The 21,280-nt window shown below is 47.8% G+C and overlaps 1 protein-coding gene across 1 annotated transcript in view; it reads right to left on the bottom strand.

Annotated features, from left to right (window-relative positions):
* Positions 1-20,486, bottom strand: part of XYLT1 (xylosyltransferase 1) — a 339,162-nt gene extending 318,676 nt beyond the window's left edge. The window contains exon 1 of the mRNA XM_060260787.1: positions 20,428-20,486. The gene's annotated coding sequence lies outside the window, so the exon portion shown is untranslated. The remainder of the gene's footprint in view (positions 1-20,427) is intronic.
* Between the last annotated feature and the right edge of the window lie 794 nt (positions 20,487-21,280).

Consider the following 21,280-nt stretch of genomic DNA (forward strand, 5'->3'; position numbering starts at 1 on the left):
GCTGGATAGGCAGAGAAGGGGTGGTTTGCTTTGCGGGTGGTGCCCTTGAAGATAATCTTGCTCAGGCCCCCCCCCCCAAAAAAAAAACCCAGTCCAGCCCTACAGAGTTTAAGCTGGAGGGTTCTCTTTAGACTTGAGTGTGACTGTCGTGACTGAAACTGGCCGTTTCTTAGACACAAAGTGGTGCCAAGCCATTAACAACAGGCCACGGAGGACACCGTGCATAACAAACAAGGAGACAGATGGAAATTAGACACAACAGGTAAAAGACCAGGAGTCTGTGGAAAACACATCTGTTCTCAAATTGAGGGGCTTTCAGAAACTGCAACCGACAAAAATAACAGGTGTTTCCCCAAGGTTATTTCCCTTTAAAACTGTCCAGCGCAAAGGACTGGTGCAGGATCTACACTGGTGTTCACAAGATAGTTATCATCTGTTGATCTGCTTTTCAAACTTCCTCATTAATAGGAGATTCTGCAATGTGAGAAGCTCTTGTAGGAGTTGTCCTTGAAAGGGTAGCTACTGTAAGAGCTCTCTCAGCCCCACCCACCTCACAGGGTGTGTGTTGTAGGGGAAGGAGATAAAGGAGATTGTAAGCCAATCTGAGACGCTGACCAATTTTGCACTCACCCCACACCACTCTGACGTCCCTCTTTTCAGTGTGGCGCGTCCTTCCGATTTCCCACTATCTGCCCTGGGGCTTCAGCTTGCGTCGCTGTTTTTGCAAGGCAAAGAGAAACCGCTAAAAACCAGTTTCTCTTTGCCATGCACAAATGGTGACATAGGCTGAAGCCCCGGGGCAGATAGTGGGAAATCAGAAGGATGCAATGCTGAAAAAAGGAACGTCAGAGCGGTGTGGGGTGAGTGCAAAATCGGTCTCTGATTCAGACAGAGGGGCACGGGATCAATCTGCAGTCTTCTTCTTTCTAAGCAAGGAGGTGCCCGTCATTAAAGTCACACAACCCAGTCAGGCTGCTAATGACCAAATAACAAGAAACAATATAATAAACAATAAAGAGAAACAAGTCCCTAATGAAAGTGTTAATCTCTTGTTCTTGAAACAAACTCAAAGCAGATATCTTCCACTTGATGCAAACTGTTCAATTCACACATGTAGAATAAAGCACTCCTTGGAATTCCCTGAACCGGTCATTGACTTCTGCGCCACCTTTTTCAAAGCCTTTCAATGAGGGATATTCTACAATGTTTACAATAATCAATATTACAATTTCCAGGCAAAACTCATAGGGCCCCGAAGCCACCAAAAGATGATCTCTCTGTTACGGCTCATGCTCCAAAATGTCTCAAAGCGGAACCAGATGGCCAAGGGGAAAGCAGTCCCTTCAAAACATCTAAGGTCCGGGCTCCTTTTCTTTCTTTCCAAGCCCCTTCCATTCAACGGACAGTTGGGAAGCAGTGGAGAGTGCCAGGGGAACAGCTCCCTTACATAAGCAGTGTGAGAATTTCTCCCTTCAGCTCTCCACCCCGGATTCTGTACCTAGGTCCAGCTGGCTGCTTGTTCCAAGTCCAGCCCGCCTGCCAATCCAGCGATACTCACCTTCCCTGAAATAAGGACATAAAAAAAAAGCAAAAGAAGGGGATGGAGAAAAACACAAATCACTCCTTTTTCTCTGGGTCTGGAAGAGTTCCTGCTCCACTCCGGGGCCCTTTTGAGGTAAAGAACCCAAAAAATAGCCTTAGCACCGACTGTCAAACTTCCTGCCTCATGTATGACACAGAGTGTGCCACAAGCAGTTGTTTGTGTGGCTGTCAAAAAGGAAGTTATTGCTTCTCTCAAGCCGAATTAAACAGCCCAGGGTTCAGAACCACGCTGTTGCTGCTGCTCACACCACGGCTAAGAAAACATCCTTTCATCCAGGCAAACAAAACAAAAAGCCTCCATCTTTTGCTGCAGACAGAAAAGCCAGTTTTTTCCCCAGTAGGCATCCTCCAGCATTATTGCAGAGTAGGAGGAAAATGACATTTCAAGAACAGGGAAGCCATTTGGGAGGGGTGTGGGGGGGAAATCTCCTCTTTCGCCCTTACTTTATTTCAGCGGCTTTGTTTTCAGAAACAATGACTTGGCACCGGAAGAGCCCAACAACAAAACCTGTTGGCAGGAGCACATGAGCCGTCCGTCATAGCTGTAATAGCTGAGCATCTGGGAAAGCAAGATTGATACTCCAAGTGTCTGCCTTAAAGACTAGCTGAACCTTCGACAGCACATAGCACGAGAATGTCGGGGGGGGGGGTGGTGCAACCCTCCCGAGGCTAGTTAGAGTTGGAGCTACAGTCAATGACCAGGCAAACATTGTCAATTCGCTCATTATTTGTCCAGAGATTGTAGATGTGAGAGGAAACAGTATTCTAGTGAGGGGAAACCAGGGCTTTCTTTGTAACAGGAACTCTGTTGCATATTAGGCCACATACCCCTGATGTAGCCAATCCTCCAAGAGCTTACAGTAGGCCCTGTCATAAGAGCCCTGAAGCTCCTAGAGGATTGGCTACATAAGAGGGGCATGACCTAATAGGCAAAGAAGTTCCTGCTATAGAAAAAACCCTGGGGGAAACAGTATTCAAGTCTCGATTGCCAACCAGAGGAATAGGGACCACCTGTCAGGCTCTGTTCATTAATACTATTGCCAAATGCTGATTGCTAACTATATTGATTGATGCCTAGATATGCTTAGGATGGGAGCCTTAGACTTTGTACTGACTTTCGTGGGACAAACGGGATCTCTATGTCCAACGCATACCCCATCCCCCTCATTAAAGACTTGTTAAGCACCGTCTCAGAGGGGTCCATCTTCACCAAACTGGACCTGCGAGACGCTTACTTCCGAGTAAGAATTAAGGAAGGGGATGAGTGGAAGACAACATTCAGTACCCCCATGGGCCAGTTCGAGTACCTAGTGATGCCTTTCGGACTACAAGGGGCCCCAGGGGTGTTCATGAACTTTATCAACAAAGTGCTAAGGGAGTACCTGTACAAGGGGTTGGTGGTGTACCTCGATGACATCATTATTTATTCTAAGGACCTCCCCTCACATGTGAAGCTCGTGCGGAAGGTCCTGACCACCTTGTATCAGGACAAACTGTATGCTAAGCTGTCTAAATGTGAGTTCCACAAGGAGGAACTGGATTACCTAGGGTTTAGAGTGTCCGGGAAAGGCTTAGCCATGGACCCAGCGAAAATACAAGCAGCGCTAGACTGGGAACCCCCGAGGACACATAGACAGCTACAATCATTTCTCAGGTTCGCCAGTTTCTATAGGTCGTTCATTCAGGGGTTCGCCAAAGTGGCCCTACCCCTCACGGACCTCCTAAAGACAAAAGGGAGGGGGCTGGACACTAAGAAACCGGGCGCCAAACTAATATGGACCCAGGAGTGCCAGAAGGCGTTCGACACTCTTAAGAGACTGTTCACAAGTGAACCGGTGCTAGTGCACCCTGACGAGCTTAAACCCTTCGTGGTTCAATGCGACGCTTCCGACGTGGCCATAGGAGCCATATTAATGCAGAAAGACGAGGTGGGCCAACTGCGGCCATGCGCCTACATCTCTAAAAAATTTTCCCACGAGCAACGCAATTTGTCAGTGTGGGACAAGGAAGCGTTCGCCGTGACATTCGCCTTAAAAACCTGGCGGTCTTGGTTGGAGGGGGTGGGGGTGCCGTTCGAGATTTCGACAGACCATAAAAACTTGGAAGTGCTTATGGGGCGCCGTAAGCTAACAGGGAAGCAAATCCGATGGGCGGGCTTCTTTGCCAAATTTGACTTCACCCTACGGCACATCCCAGGCGCAAAAAACTTTTTAGCAGACGCCCTCTCAAGGCTTCCGCAGCATGAGAGCCAGCAAGAAGAAGTAATAGACTCCCTAATACCCCCTGAAGCGGTGGCAGGAGTGGTGCAAACCCGGTCAAAAATGAACCCCAAAGGGACAAACCCTTGGGGGGGGGAATAGACTAATAGTGGAAAGCGAGAAGGAGAGGGAGGACCGGCCAGATGGATTGCTAAAAGGAGAGGGAGGGTTCTGGTACTACGAAGGGAGATTGTATGTTCCAAAGAACTTGCAGTTAGAAGTTTTACAACACTGCCACACTAGTAAACTCTCCGGTCACTTCGGTTACGTAAAAACCCTCCACCTAGTGAACCGGCAATTTTGGTAGCCCCAGATGAAAAAGGACATTTCCGATTTTGTGCAAACCTGCCCAACGTGCCTCATGGCCAAGAGAAGGGGGGGGCAAAGTGCCGGGGCAGCTGCAGCCCCTCCCCACGGCTGAGAGGCTTTGGTCGGTGGTGTCAATGGACTTTATTGTAGAACTGCCCCCCTCGCAGGGGTGGACAGTGATCCTCATCCTGCTGGACACCTTCTCTAAACAAGCCCACTTCTTCCGGTGTCGAAAACTGCCCACGGCCAAGGTATTGCCGTATTTATTCTTCCTGCACGTGGTCTGGGTCCACTCATTCCCCGATAAGGTCATTAGCGACCGCGGACCGCAGTTCGTTGCCAACTTCTGGCGGGAGTTTTGCAAATTGGCGGGGATGGAACAAGGGCTGAGCTCGGCCTACCATCCGCAAACCGACGGACAAAGCAAACGGGTGAACGGGCTTCTAGAACAGTATTTAAGATGCTATATATATTTCCAGCAGTCTAACTGGGTGGAGCTGCTGCCGTTTGCAGAGTACGGATATAACAACAGCCTTCACAGCTCCACCAAGATGACTCCCTTTCAGGCGGTGAATGGCTACGAGGGAAAGCCGTTCCCTTCGCTGCCAGGGGGGGCAGGCGATTCCAAGCCCACAGACTGTCAGCAATGGTGGGGCCACCTGGAAAAGGCTTGGAAAGTAATACAGGAGAATCTAGAAGTGGCAAAGAGGGATTACAAAACCCAGTTTGACAAAAAGCATAGTCCAAGTTGGGACTTCAAAGTAGGGGAGACGGTGTTCCTTTCGACCAAGAACTTGCTGTTGCCGCAGACCTCCAAGAAGCTAGCCTACAAGTTCCTGGGACCTTTTAAAATACAGCGGGTGATCAACCAAGTGACTGTAGAACTGGACTTGCCCAAACTGTTTAGTAAAGTGCACCCTGTTTTCCATTGCAGCCTTCTTTGTCGAGATCCGGGTGGGTCGAGGTGGCACCCTCGCGGTCCAGAGCCCAAACCCATCTTGGTGAAGGGGCAGAAGCACCACGAAGTCAAGGAAATCCTGGACTCTAAAATCCAAAGGGGGGTGCTTTACTATTTAGTGCGCTGGCGCTATTTCCCGCCCAGCTGCGATGAATGGGTTAAAGCCTCTGATCTAAATGCTCCGCAACTGCTTAAGCAATTTTATCTACTGCACCCAGACAAACCCTGAGCAAGAGCTTAGGGGGGGCAGTATGTCAGGCTCTGTTCATTAATACTATTGCCAAATGCTGATTATTAACTATATTGATTGATGCCTAGATATGCTTACTAACACCGGGGCAGAATAGTAAGGAGGGAGGGGGGGAAAGTAGAGAGTAGCTTCCCAGGAATATCAAAGGCTGCCAGGCCCTCTTTGAAGTAGAGAGTATGTGCCAGATTCTCACCTCCTCCCTAGAGGCAGCAAGGACATTGCCGCCGGGAAACTGTAACCACCAACTGAAAAGATAAGGGGGGGAACGTTGTGAAAACTCTCACATGCAAAAGCAGCCTTTGTTTTGGGAATTGGGGGGTAGAAGCCAATGCTTTGATGTAGAATGTTAAATACCAATGATTTGTTCTCCATCAGTTCCAATGCCTATCAAGCTGGAGTAACTCTGGAGTATCCAATAAATGCAACTTTGTTTCAAATAACAAGTCTGCTTATTTGTGAGCTTCAATGAACCTCCGCCTGACACCACCAGGGGTGGAATTCTAGCAGGAGCTCCTTTGCATATTAGGCCACACGCCCCTGATGACGCCAGTCCCCTTACAGTTTACAGGGCTCTTTTTTGTAAGCTCTTGGGGGATTGGCTACATCATGGGGTGTGGCCTAATATGCAAAGGAGCTCCTGCTAGAATTCCACCCTGGGAGACCCCTGCTGGGCTTTGCTCCCAGAAATATCACCATGGTAAGGGATAACCAGCATGGGTCAAAACAGCCAAAGAGCCAGTTTGGTGGGAGAGCCTGTTTGGTGCAGTGGTTAAGTATGCGGACTCTTATCTGGGAGAACTGGGTTTGATTCCTGACTCCTCCACTTACAGCTGCTGGAATGGCCTTGGGTCAGCCATAGCTATTGCAGGAGTTGTCCTTGAAAGGGCAGCTGTTGTGAGAACCCTCTCAGCCCCATCCACCTCACAGGGTGTCTATTGTGGGGGGAGAAGATATAGGAGATTGTAATGCACTCTGAGTCTCTGATTCAGAGAGAAGGGCGGGGTATAAATCTGCAGTCTTCTTCTTCAAAGAAGGAGCGGCAAATTCAAGGGAGTAATTTCCTCCACCCACCCAAAAGATTTGCTTTAACTCCCCTGCGTTTAAAGAAGAAAGGGAAAGGAACATTCTGGATTCTCCTCATGGCTAAAGATCCAAGCGAGAAGAAAAAAAATCATCCTTCCCCACTAATTATGTATCTTATTTTTGACCTGAGCCCCACATGGTGGATGAAAAAATCCACATAATGTACTCTGGTGACAAATCAGGTGTACGGTCTTACTCCCATAAATATGGACCCAGATTCCACTGTGCAGGTTTCTTGACATAGTGCCAACAGCATTACAGATCTATAATTACACGTGTTTTGTACAATAGGCACCAAATCTTTAGGATTTACACTAGGGATGGGCACAAATCGGGGGAACTGGTGGCTTGTTTTGTTTTGTGGTTTGATTTCTTTTACCCAGTTCACAGTTCATTGATTTGGGAGGTGTAAAACTCACCAGGAGTCTTCAGCAGCCTCTCCTTCACCTGCCCTCCAAGTTTGGCAAAAATTGGCTTTGGAATGTCCAAGTTATAGCCCCCCAAAGCATGTGCCCCCCGGAAAGCTCAGCGTCAGTTCTCCTGACAACTCTTTGTTCTGCAGAATGAGAGCTCCATGATTGGCTCCAGGAGCTGCCAATCAAACTTTGGAAAACTACTATGGGTGTTTTTAGGGCTCCCAGAAGTCCACCCCCAGGGTTGCCTAGGAATCAACTCCAGGCTGTCTGGGAAAATGAACCAAACAAAGCACCAAGGTACAGACCGGTATGGAACGAACCATGAATCAGCTTGATTCATGCATGAATTGTGATTCGTAGTTTGGTTCATGCCCATGTCTAATTTACACATCTTATGATATCTTTTAATTGTGCTGTTCAATTTTTATGGCAGGGCTCATCTGGTCACATCTGCTGGTTTTACAAAACAGGATGTTTCTCTGTCAACGCTTCAACTGTTCACCAGCAAATGGCAACCGCCTACGGCTAAGCAAGACAGATCTTCGACTCTGTTATACTCTGCTGAATAAACCAAAACAAGCTGAGACTCCTAGTTAAATCACAGTTTTGAGAATTCGTACCTTCTGTTTTCAGGAAATCAGTGAACCGTAGGCGTTCAGAAATATTGCATTCCCCAGATTTGAGGGATATCCTCTGGCTCTGACCTCATCTGCCAGGGTAAAAATTACTCTGCTGCCAAAAAGCTGATCTTAGCTTCAAAGGAAAGAGGATTAGTCTCCTTTCTGCTAACAGGGCACCCTATTACACTGCTACAGCATAAACTCAGAAATCCTGATCTTATCCCCTATACATATCACAGCCAATATCTTATAAATACTCTTATCCTGGCCTATTGTACTCCACCCACTCAGTCGAGAAGACCACTTTTGGATTAAGTCAAGACTGACTCCAGGAATGTCAAGAGTTTGCTGGAGCTCATCAAAAGATTCCTTGCTGAGATGACCTGTCCAGCTTGCCCTTCAATTTTGGGGCTGCCAGCCTCTTGCTACAGAGTGAGATCCATGGACAGAAGTGGCAAGGAGAGAAGCTAAGCTTCTGTGTATACAGTCTAGATACTACTACTAAGAATTTCTTAACAAGTACAGACAATAGAAATAGAAAAATTTTAAATACCTATTATTAAATAACAATATGCATCCGTACAAAAATACCAACAGAACAGTAGGGAAAGCAACAGTCAATTCTCATACAGTTCACAATTCAACAGTTCCTTTTCTTTCCAGATTGTTCACTTCTCCCACTTTATGCAGATATTAAGACAAACTTCAGGATGCAGAAAAATAAGCTCCAGTTCAAAAGAAGGTTCTTAAATGTGCAATAATTTCCAATATTCTGTGCAGGCTGTGCAAGCTGAATGGGCCTCCTGGGATGTTTAGACCTCGCTTTCACCCAAAAGGGCTCTATCCAAGCTTTAATACATGTCAGTACACTTCCAGCTGATCCAATGTTTCAAACTCTTACACAATCTAGAAAGAAAAGGAACTGGACTTACCTGTTGAATTGTAAACTGTATGAGAACTGACTGTTACTTTCCCTTTAAAATGTACTGTTCTGTTGGTATTTTTGTACAAATGGATATTGTTATTTAATAATAGGTATTTAAGATTATCATTATTATTAGTTTATTTATATTCTGCCCATTCCCCCATGCGGGCTCAGAGCAGAGTACATCAAATATACAATAATAAAACAATCAAAACAGCTAAAATCATAATAAAATCAGTTACAGCATCAAGCTCAGGATCTAATAGGTCAAGTCAACAATTACGCCTTGCTTAAGTTCTGCTTTTAGACTACTGGTTAGGTCTTCAAAACTAATTCTGTTGCATTGTTTATTGAATATCCTCTCCATTAACTGTGTTAACTCTGTGCAATCTACCTTGAGTCCACGTGAGAAAGATGGACTATAAACAGAGCAAAGGTCAAGTATGACACTAATAACACTACCAACTTGTTAGCGTGGTTGAGGAGGGGGGGCAAAGACACCTGCAAGACCAACGAATTTGGCCACCCCCGCTGCAGACCAACACAGCTGCTCACCTGCAAGTTATACCTTTTACTAAGACTGAATTAAAATGTCATTAATTCCTAATAAACAGGTATTCCAAATTTTGTTCTGCTTTTTTTTTTGTTTGACTAGTGCAGCTACCTGGAACTTCTAAAAAAATAAATAAATAAAAGTTCCTTCTATATGAGAACTGTACTTTTGTTGGGGGTCCTATGCAGATCAGGGCCCCATGGGGAACTGGGAAACTTTAACTTTTCCCCTTCTGCAGAGTTTCACATTGGGAAACTGGCCCAGAGCTCTCAGCATCTTGTCAGCTTGGGAGTCCGAGAAAGGAGTAAAGGGTCAATGGATTGTTTGTTTCCATATTCTCTAAGTGGTCCTGTTAAGGCTAGCTGTTTAAGTGCACTGTGTTTAGGGATAGAAGTGCTGAAGTTCAGTCTGAGATGAGGATAAACTACAGGAAGCCCATTTAAATGAAGTCAAAACAGAGCAGCAGTTTGAGGAGGTTTTTCTGTTGAGTCCTAACTGAAATGGAAGTGAGTTGCAGGGTAAACAAATAACTGCCTGATTCACTGAAAGTAGGCCATGCCTTTTCTTAACACAGCACTCTTGCCTCTTGTCTAAAATGGTTTGCGGAACTTGGAAGAGCAGAAATAGATCATGACTTCTTCTCAGACTTTCCGCATTCAGTCCTGGACCAGGGCCAAAATATATATGTAGAGGCTAAAAGAGCATCATCTTCTTTTAAAAAACCGGAATGTCTCTTAAAACCACACCAGCCCTGGAAAAATACAAGCCTTTTGCTATAGGAAAGATTTCTCTCGGCAAAGAGACTGAATCCATCTCTTCTTCTTCTTGAATGTCTGTGAGGACAACCCAGGCGTCTCATTCTAAGAAGTGGTTCGTGAGGAAAGTCCCATTTTCAAATTTTCTTCACTGGCTGAATACTAACAGATTTTTGCTTTTATTGAACAGTGTGTATGTGCATGTCACACACCCTTGATGCAGCCAATCCTTCAAGAGCTTACAGGGCTCTTTGTATAAGGCCTATTGTAAGCTCCAGGAGGACTGGCTCCATCAGGGTTGTGTGGCCTAATATGCAAAGAAGTTCCTGCTACAAAAAAAGCCCTGGTGTGTGTGTGCGTGTGCATACTCACACATATGCACGAATGTTTCATTCACAGTAGCACTGTACCATGGATGCTCCTGTTTTCAGAATGCTGCAAATGTTCATCACTTGTACTGCATTCCAACAACATATTGTAAAAATGCAAATAGCCTGACATAATAATCGTAAGGTATCTCCAAGATCCTGCAGGGCCCTGATGAACATATGAACATATGAAACTGCCTTATACTGAATCAGACCCGTGGTCCATCAAGTCAGTATTGTCTACTCAGACTGGCAGCGGCTATCCAGGGTCTCAGCTGAGGTTTTTCACACCTATTTGCCTGGACCCTTTTTAGTTGGAGATGCCGGGGATTGAACCTGGGACCTTCTGCTTACCTAGCAGATGCTCTGCCACTGAGCCACCGTCCCTCTCCAATGTGGTGTTTGGCAGAGCGTTATACTGGATTGGGGCCAGTACCGAAAAGGCCTTGACCCTGATTGAGGACAGCCAGGTATGTTTGGGACCACGGATCACCGGCAGGTTGTTATCCAAGGAGTGTAGTTGCTCTCCCGGGACCATACTGTCAAGTCTGTGTATAACTCTGGCTCAATCAAAGAGCATTCTGGGTAAAACCAAAGTATATTCAAATGCTGCTAGCTTATACTCTCCCTACCCCCCCCTTTTTCTGTACTGTGTAGTTTTGCTTTGAAATGGAGAGATGTGAAAGTCTTATCTGTGCCTTCTCAGGCCTGGCTCGGAAGGGAGTCAGGAGTTGACTACATCAAGGCCACGCAGGCCTGAGAACGAATTGGTAACATCAATGTGTGAATGTTCCCTGCATAATCCCCCCCTTAGGAATTCCTTTGAAGTGCCCCTTATATGCAATGTATCTACTGTATGTTCTTTAGTCTTTCAATGCCGGCTTAGCCTCAAGTATCAGTATCGATAAATTAGTTTCTTTGTATCAACAACGGCTCGTTATTGAATCTGCCGACTTGACACATACCAGAGGGTAAAATAAAACCATCCAGCCAGGAACACCAGAATGAAAATGGGTGAAAAGGATCACAACAGCATTCAGGGGAGGAAGAGGAAGAAGAAGAAGAGTAAGGAGGAGGAGGAGGATATTGGATTTCTATCCTACCCTATTGTCAGAACTTGTATCTGTTATATATGCTGAGCTTGGTAATGTTAGCCTGACTAACTCCATATTGTAACTGCATACTAATCCCATGTCCTTGTAGCTAGGCCTGCTAACTAAATGCTTTGCACTTCAAACAAACTGTAACCACTGAAGGGTGACAGATAGCCTCTAGAAAACATCTGCAGGTGTCCTTTGAAGCTAGCCTGCCAGAGCATCACAGCAGGACTCCTTCCTCCTCCGTAGAAATAAGGGACCCTGGGAACAGACAACTGTCTCCCCGAGTGTGAGAAATGGTTTTATTGTTTCTGTTACAACCGCATAAAAAATGTATCAATCTCTGAGCCTGTTATCAGAGTCAACTTGTGCCTTCCCTGAACGCAGTTCTCAATAAACGTCTTATACTTTTGCAACAAAGTAATGGGTTTCGTTTGAAGTTCTTCAAGTTCTTATACTTTTGCAACAAAGTAATGGGTTTCGTTTGAAGTTCTTCAAGTTCTGACATTTTGACTCTGATCCCTTTTGGAGCTTATCCGAACTGGCAACTTAGCTGAATGGCAGCAAAGGCTCCAGATAACGGAGAGCCCAGCACCCCACCAAGGGAGCAACCGGTCGAGCCCGGAGTGACAGTAGTGAGGCGCAAGGTGAAGGAACCGGCGCATTTCTCCACACTCATCTTTACCCCGAGGAGCTGGAGCCCGCGAAAGTCGACTACGCTCATGGACGCAGCGGACAAACGCTACAAGACGTTGGTGACGGGCACCGGGACCGAGACTGGGCAAGACCCTGAGAGAGAGGAGGGCCCGATCCCGCGAGGGGAGGATTATGCCCAGGCGCTACGCAACGAGTTATTCCAGTGGGTGAGAGAGATCCACGATGAGGTCCATGAGAGCCGCGTACAACTCGCCGGGGAGATGCACCGGCAAATGGACGCCATCCAGGAGCAGATCAGGGCGCTACAGAAAGCTGGGGCACCCGGCGGAGGGGCGCCGGCCGGACCGCCCGACGGGGCACCGGGTCAACCGGTGGCGCCGCCCGACGGGCGACCGGGGCAACCGGCGGCCCCGCCCGGAGATGGGGGGGCCTCGCTGGGCCACCGGGAGGGGTCCCCGGAGGTCAGCCAGCGGGACCCCCGGCAGGGCAACCGCCGGCGCAACCGGCAGGGCCGCCGCTGGGGCCAGGCCCGGCACCAGCGGGCCCGGCAGCACCGGGTGCTCCGGGAGCCAGAGAGGGGGCGCGGAACCGGGAGCTTCAGATCACCTTCGATGGGGATGCGGAGGAGGTGGAATATCTCACCATCCAATGCAACAACTTCATGACCCACTGGGGAGCGAGTTTCCCGTCGGAGGTGAGCTGGGTAGACCACATAGCCTCTAAACTAAAAGGGGCCACGAGAAAATGGTATGTGGGGCTGTACACCGGGAGGAAGCCGGAGCTGACGACCGTGGCAGAGTTCCTCCAGGCGATGCTGCGACAGTACGGCGACCCGCTAAAAGAGGTGAAGGCCATAGAAGTCCTCCAGAGGATCGAGCAGGGGAACCGCACCATCCGAGAGTACGCCACCGAGTTCATGGCGCACTGCGCCACGGTGAGGGGCTGGAGCGAGCTGATGAAGTACACAGTGTTCAAGAACGGGCTGAATGCTAACATCCTAGACCGGTGCTACCATCAGGGGAGGCCCGACACCCTGGTAGGTTGGATCCAGCTAGCCGGTGAAGTGGAGACGAACCTACAACACATAGGAATTAGCCGCCAACAGCAACTGGTGAAGAAAGGGGGGAAACCGGGCCCCTCCATCGCCAAACCCGAGGGGAAAAAACCCTCGACGGCCCAACCGCCACCAGGGCCGCCGGGTGGGAGAAGGTGCTTCCAATGCGGGGACCCGGGGCACCTAGCCGCTAACTGCCCGGAGAAACCATGGCTCGCGACGCCACCCCCCAAGCCACTCGCGCCAACGCCAAAGAAAGGGGGGGGGAGAGCAATGGAGCCCAGTCGGGGCGCCGTCGCCACATCCATGGCGATTGACGAGGATGTTATAACTATCGAGGAGTCGAGTGAAGAGTCCTGGGATCCCGAGCTGGCGGGAAACGACAGCGACCTGCTTTAATGGGTGCTGCGAAGCAGGTCCAAGAAGCGATGGCACCGATGACGGTGAGAATAACCGGGGAACTATTATTTATGGCCGTGACTTTGTTGAACCCTAAATTAAATTAAAATGATTTATGCACGCCCGGGCCCTAATAGACTCGGGGTGCACTAGAGACATCATCACCCCCCGCCTAGTAGAGGCGCTAGGGTTAGCCAAGTCCCCCCTACCCCACCCGATCCAATTCGAGCAGATTGACGGGACGGTGATGAAGGGGGAACCCTGCACCGAGGAAACACAGGCAGTGCCGGTGGGGACGAAAGAACACTGGGGGATAGAGACGTTTGTAGTAGCCCCCTCATCCTCATTCGATGTAGTGGTGGGGGAGGGGTGGCTAGCAAGGCATCAGCCCGATATCCAGTGGGAAGCACAGATCATCAATTTCCCAGACTGGAGGTGCGAGCACCACCATTGGCGGAGGGAATGGGGCCCCAAACCCCCGCCGCAAAACGAGAGGCTATGCCTAACCATAGAGGAAGTTAAGTCAATCCCCAGAGAGTACCGGGACTTGAAGCGGGCGTTTAGTGAGGAAGAGGCCAACAAGCTACCCCCGCACCACCCCACTGACTGTGCTATTGAGCTTATCCCTGGGCAAGAGCTGCCAAAAGCAAAGCTCTACTCCATGGGGTGGGCGGAGAAGGCGGAACTAAAGAAGTTCATAGACAAAAACCTGAAACGGGGTTTTATTCGCCCCGCCACCGCACCGCACGCGGCCCCGGTCCTGTTCCGGAAGAAGAAGGACGGGAGCCTGAGACTTTGTACCGATTTTCGCGGGATAAACGGGATTTCTATGTCCAACCCGTACCCGATCCCGCTCATAAAAGACTTACTTAGCACGGTGGTGGAGGGCAAGGTGTTCACAAAGCTCGACCTCAGGGATGCCTATTTTAGAGTACGGATCAAGGAGGGAGACGAGTGGAAAACGGCGTTCCCATGGGACAGTTCGAATACCTGGTGATGCCATTCGGACTACAGGGGGCACCAGGGGTGTTTAGGAACTCTCTTAACGAAGTGTTAAGAGAGTACCTGTACAAGGGGGTGGTGGTGTACCTGGATGACATCATTATTTATTCGATGGACTTTATAGTGGAGCTGCCGCCCTCCCAGGGAAAAACCGTGATCCTAGTGGTAGTAGACACCTTCTCGAAGCAGGCCCACTTCATCCCATGCAAGAGGTTGCCCACGGCTAAGAAGTTGGCCTATTTGTTCTTTCACCACGTGGTCCGCCTTCACTCATTTCCGGATAAGGTGATTAGTGACCGCAGGCCTCAGTTCGTTGCCAACTTCTGGCGGGAGTTCTGTAAAATCACAGGCATGGAACAGGGGCTCAGCTCCGCCTACCACCCGCAGACTGACGGGCAGACTGAGCGGGTGAACGGGCTACTGGAGCAGTACCTCAGGTGCTATGTCAACTACCAACAAACTAACTGGGTGGAGCTCCTGCCCTTTGCGGAGTATGGATACAACAACAGCCTGCATAGCTCCACCAAAACCTCCCCTTTCCAGATCGTCAACGGCTACGAGGGGAAACCCTTCCCACTCCTTCCGGCGCCATCTGGGGCCCCGGAACCAACCTCATGCCAACAATGGTGGGAGGGGATTCGGGAGGGATGGAAGGTGATACAGGACAATTTAGAGAGTGCAAAAGAAAGACTTCGATCAAAAGCACTCCCCCCAGTGGACATTTAAAGAAGGGGAAAGCGTATTCCTCTCAACTAAGAACCTTCCCCTCCATCAGGCATGTCAGAAACTGGCGTACAAGTACCTAGGCCCTTTCAAAATAAAACGGGTGATCAATGAGGTTACTGTAGAATTGGAGCTACCCAAAATGTTTAGTAAGATCCACCCTGTTTTTCATTGCAGCCTTCTTTGCAAAGATCCTGGAGCTACGTCCTGGCACCCTCGCCCTCCCGAGCCAACTCCTACGCGAGTGAAGGGCCAGAGCCACCATGAGGTGCAGGAGATCCTAGACTCCAGGGTCCAGCGGGGGGTATTGTACTATCTAATAAGGTGGAAGTACTTCCCCCCTAGCTGCGACGAATGGGTCAAAGCTAGTGATGTGTCAGCCCCGCAACTGCTTAATAAATTCCACCTACTGTACCCACACAAGCCCCGAGCGAGAGCTTAGGGGGGGCAGTATGTCAGAACTTGTATCTGTTATATATGCTGAGCTTGGTAATGTTAGCCTGTACCTACTGTACCCACACAAGCCCCGAGCGAGAGCTTAGGGGGGGCAGTATGTCAGAACTTGTATCTGTTATATATGCTGAGCTTGGTAATGTTAGCCTGACTAACTCCATATTGTAACTGCATATTAATCCCATGTCCTTGTAGCTAGGCCTGCTAACTAAATGCTTTGCACTTCAAACAAACTGTAACCACTGAAGGGTGACAGATAGCCTCTAGAAAACATCTGCAGGTGTCCTTTGAAGCTAGCCTGCCAGAGCATCACAGCAGGACTCCTTCCTCCTCCGTAGAGATAAGGGACCCTGGGAACAAACAACTGTCTCCCCGAGTGTGAGAAATGGTTTTATTGTTTCTGTTACAACCGCATAAAAAATGTATCAATCGCTGAGCCTGTTATCAGAGTCAACTTGTGCCTTCCCTGAACGCAGTTCTCAATAAACGTCTTATACTTTTGCAACAAAGTAATGAGTTTCGTTTGAAGTTCTTCAAGTTCTGACACCTGTACTCTGAATCTCAGAGTCTCAGAGCAGTCACAATCTCCTTTACCTGCCCCCCCCCCACAACATGGCTGACCCAAGGCCACTCCAGCAGCTGCAGATGACGGAGTTGGAATCAAACCTGGTTCTCCCAGATAAGAGTTCGAACACTTAACCACTACACCAAACTGGCTCTCAAAAGGGGGAAAGAGTCATAAATCCCTCCATTATTTAATGTCATGAGAAAGAGAGGGGGCGAGTGAGGGAAGTGAGGAGAGATGGGGCTAAGTGGAGAACATTTCATGAAATCTTATGACACTGTGCAGCAGTTGGCCGTGGTGCCAGGCAATTTGTTTGGCACCCACTACCCCTTCCCAAAATCCTCAAAGGGCTCAACAAGCTTGGGAACCCCCAGGGTCCAGACTTGCGGAGAAAACGAGATTCTCACATTGGCTTGAGCTAGTCAACCAGTGCTTTTGCTGCAGACTTCTAAACGTCTATAAATCTCGATGCCAACTTGCAAAATCCTTTTTGACGCTGAGCTCAAGAGCAGGGCTTTATTTTTTTGTAGCAGGAACACCTTTGCGTATTAGGCCACACACCCCTGATGCAGCCAATCCTCCAAGAGCTTACAGGGCTCTTTGTACAGGGCCTGCTGTAAGCTCCAGGGGATTGGCTACATCAAGGATGTGTGGCCTAATATGCAAAGGAGTTCCTGCTACCAAAAAAGCCCTGCTCTAGAATAAAATGCTGCCAGCAACTTTAGAGAAACGAACGCTGCTGCAGGCTCTCTCCTGACTGCCGTACTCAAATCAGCCTTTGTGATGGGAGTGCTGAGTAAGCATTAAAGACAGACTTTCTCCCTCTCTCCCACCCCTCCCCATGCCTTTGTCGTAACACCTGCCTGCATCGGAGGCATTACCAAGCTCTCCACGCAAAGATCTTTGAACTTGTCCATTACACAAGGTCAAACATGTTGTATCGCTGGTTACAGGCTGAATGACTAGGAACGGTTTCATTTATTAATGAATAGGCTCATCTCTCCTTTCAAGTGCAGACACATAACAGGTCTGCAGTGATACCCAACAGAACAGTTTAAAAGCTGAGCAGTCCTGACGAAAGCGCAGCTGATGGCTTAACTGAATCCAGGGAGCTGGAATGGCTCGGCGGAGAAAGCCTGGGACTGGCTTTGGGTTCCAGAGCCCTCGCTCAGTCATTCAAAGCTCCACTTGACCAGGACAGAGCACAAGACCGGCATTACAGCAACTGCCCTTGCTACCTATAGCATATTGGATTCACTTCAAGGTAGTTCATACTTTTGAAGTCTTATACGGCAAGGGGCCAGCATACCTGGGGGACTGCCCTTCCCCGTGCGTTCCCCAGAGGGGCATGGGAAGTCAAGAAGATGCTCTTAACTGGCTTCTTTTAAAAGAAACAATTATGGAAAAAAAGAAGCTGTTAAAAACTTCATTTCTATTAGAAACACTTTCAGTAAACCCTGAGTGGATTTCCAAGTGAAGATCCTTTTTCATAAATCTCAGCCATTAAGGATTAATGCCACGTCTTGACACTCTAACATACCCTAAACTGCTCACTGATATCTTTTACCAGTTTAACCTCTCTCTAATTCCCTAGATTTTGTAACAAATCCTCCTCAGTCACAGCCATCACTCCGACAGCAAAATATCACTTCTCGTGCAGCTATGGAAGAGACATCATTGTGTCAGGGCACTGCTGTAGGATTCCACTACTCTAAGAGAGCCAGTTTGGTGTAGTGGTTAAGTTTGCAGACTCTTATCTGGGAGAACCGGGTTTGATTCCCCACTCCTCCACCTGCACCTGCTGGTATGGGCCCTGGGTCAGCCACAGCTCTCATAGGAGTTGTCCTTGAAAGGGCAGCTTCTGGGAGAGCTCTCTCAGCCCCACCCACCTCACTGGCTATCTGTTGTGGGGGAGGAAGATAAAGGAGATTGTGAGCCGCTCTGCAGCTGCAAGTGGAGGAGTGAGGAATCAAACCCGGTTCTCCCAGATAAGAGTCCGCGCACTTAAGCACTACACCAAACTGGCTCTTTACAACATCTGTAAAGGAATGTTGAACTAGTAGCACCTACAGGGAGGGAGGAAACTCAAATTCAAGCCCAGTGGACAAAGAGAGGATCCCTCAAGAGATTCAACAACCTGCACCTCCGAACACCAGGGATGCTCTCCACCAATGAAATCTTCCCTTCCCTTGACATGTAACTGGGGTATTTGTCCACCCCGTCACACACTGAGTTCTAGCTTGAATTCAGAGTTATGTTTGATCTGTATGGCGGGGGGAGGAGGAGGGAAGAGTAAACTTTGGGGGTGAAAAGTGCAAGAAAGGACAGCAATGAAGTGCAAGAAGGGATAGCAATGAATGCATCACAATTCAGACTTTTGAATCAGGAAATGGTGGAGAACAAGCAAACAATTAAAAAAACCCCAACTTGTGGTACCCATCTTCCCTTCTTGCAAAACTTTCCCTCGGAGAAAAATAAAAGAGAACTACTATCCAGAAGTGAGAGTGCTTCATTTCCATTTCCCTAAGGACTGTTATAGGCTCACTGCTCCTTTTCTGCCTCCCACAGAAGCTTCTTTTCTGCCTCCCACAGAGGAACAGAAGCTAACTCACAGCTGGACTCTGGATTCTGCACTCAGTTCACATTGGCCTAAATCCAGAAGCGAACATAATACGCATAGCTCTGCCACACGGTGCAAATCAGCTTCAACGTTTGGTGTGAGGGGAGGGGGGGGTGGAGAACTGAAGAGCCCTTAACTGTTACAGAACTAGAAACAAACAAAACTTTCCTTCAGGAATCACAAGGTGGGCTCTTGTCCAAGTGACTTCCATTTCTCTTCCTGAGCCAACTGGTTTAGTCTAGGATCGGAGAGTCATGTCTTGTCTCTTGGGTTGCACTCTAGTCTGACAGCATTCAAACCCTTGCAGGGGCAGAGGTATATCCTTCTATATGCGGTTGATTTAGGATGGCAATGTGAGTGGTCTAATCCCTCCAGGGCAGCCATTCCTCTATCTTCAAGAACAGAAAAGTTGAAAGCAAACTTCTTTCATCAGGGTAAACTTTGCATATTTGTGTAATGGGAAGCCTAAGGGTGCATGGGTGGGAGAAATAAGTTAGAAGTGCAGTGGATTTAACACAATTCCTGAAAAGAACTGAGTGAGTTGATATTTTTTAATGCAAATGTTTTCTGCATCCTTACCTTGATATAAGAACAGGCTGATTAACAACTGTATCTTGAATAAAGGATGGGCTACCCAAAGGACTGAGAAGACAACCTCATGATGACATGAAATCAATACATAATGGAAGCCATACAAAAAAAACCCAACAACAAACTTTTTGCAGAGATCTACACTGGGGCCAGCTGTAGCTGAGGGAATCTACACAAAGAAAAAGAAACAGAAGACTCAACAGAAAGTAAGTTTCACAGTGTTGGGGTAACCACTAAAAAGGCCCTGCACAGCTGGTGGACCTCATCTCCTATATCCACCTGAGATAGTATCCTGAACCAGGCCTTCCCTGTATATTAATGAAAAGAAGGCTTCTCCGAGAAGAAGGAATATTTTAATTTTCTCATCCCTGATTGTCTCACCTAGAAATTTGCCTTTCAATTTCACTTCCCATGACTGTCTTTTTGCGTACCGTTCTAAGGGTTCCCTTTCCTCTTGTAAAATGCACTGTTTTTCATTATTACCTGTTCATTAATAAATACTCCTATAAATACCCTATGCTATACATATACACCCTGTACAACATGCATATGCAGCACAAATTAGCTTCAAAACCAACAGTCAAAAGCCAAGAACTGAAATCACTGACAAAAATGCAAAATTAAATACAAACCATTCGCTCATCTCTCTGTGGGATGGTCCTTAAGTTTTCAATCATGGTTCCCAGTTGTTTGAAGGAGAACCAAAAGCTACAGTGGGCCAGTTGGGATGAAAGGGAAGACAGTTTTGCCAGCCTCCAAGGATAACATGGGGAAAGGGCAGTAAGACAACAGAAGCATGAGGTTTGTCTCTGCTACACAAACTGAAGTGTCACTGAAGACGTCCTTTGTTTCACACTCATCCCAACCTCTTTGACTTCCTCCCTACACGGAACAAGGAAACTCCCTTTTCTCAGATGCTGTTGCACAGGGGTGACCAAACTGAGGTGCATGTGGGTCTTTCACACATATTGTGTGGCTATCAAGGCCCCCACCACCTCTGTAAACAACCTATACTCCGAAGCAGAGCAAGGTGTTTCTTTACAGTGACAGACAGGGCAACACAACTCAAAGATAAGCAAAAATATTTATTGAGCTGGCAGGCAGTTTCAGAATAGACTGGTGAAAATAAAATAACAATGTTATAAAATATAACTAACTAGTACACTTACATCACACCATAATCACCGGACGGTAAACAGGACGGCTCTTTGCCAAGAAAACAGTAGTAAAAAAGTGGTTTTGGGAAACAGTATAAATCCCCCTCAGCTGGCTAATGACAAACCAACAATGGGCATCCTGGAAGAAACAATCAACCAAGCTGACTTTCCTAGTGCAGCTGAGAGTGGCCATTAATTACAAGGAGATTAGAACAACTCCTTCCAAGGTCACACATAACCAAAACACTGCTGGAAGAATAAAAGCTGGCAAGCAGCCCAGAAATCAAAACCACCATACATATATATATAATTAGATTTTTAAAATCCACAATACCCTTTAAGAGAGATCTTCATTACAACCTCATTGGTGGACTTGGAAAAGGCATTTGTCTCTTTAAATCACTTCTCCAAGCCAAGCCAGGCGGCTGGTGGCTTAGAAAATGCATTTAAAGTTGCTTTCTTTCCACCTCTCTCAACATCTGTTTTCCTGCCCGCCCGTCCTCAATTATCTGAAGTTTATTCTATGTGGATCTTATGTTAATCAAGTTTGGTCACGCTTTCTCTTGCACCTCCAAGCAACAGAACGAAAGGGACACTGATCAGATATTAAGGAAGCCAACCGGTGTGGAAGCATTTCAACTTCCCTGGAAGTTCAAATAATGAACTTTGATGTTGCAATACTTCAGCAGGGATTCAAAGGATGACTTCCCAAGAAAAGCTGATGAGTCTGAATTCAGGTGCAGATCTGACATCAGCAGCATCAACCCGGTCAAAGAAGGGGCAGGGCAGCTCATGACAGAGCACTTTACACTTCGTATGCATTCATCAGCGGTCAGAAGCGGTCTACCCCTCTCCAACTGGATTG

This window comes from Heteronotia binoei, chromosome 20, assembly GCF_032191835.1.
Source record: "Heteronotia binoei isolate CCM8104 ecotype False Entrance Well chromosome 20, APGP_CSIRO_Hbin_v1, whole genome shotgun sequence".
Classification (NCBI taxonomy): Eukaryota; Metazoa; Chordata; class Lepidosauria; order Squamata; family Gekkonidae; genus Heteronotia; species Heteronotia binoei.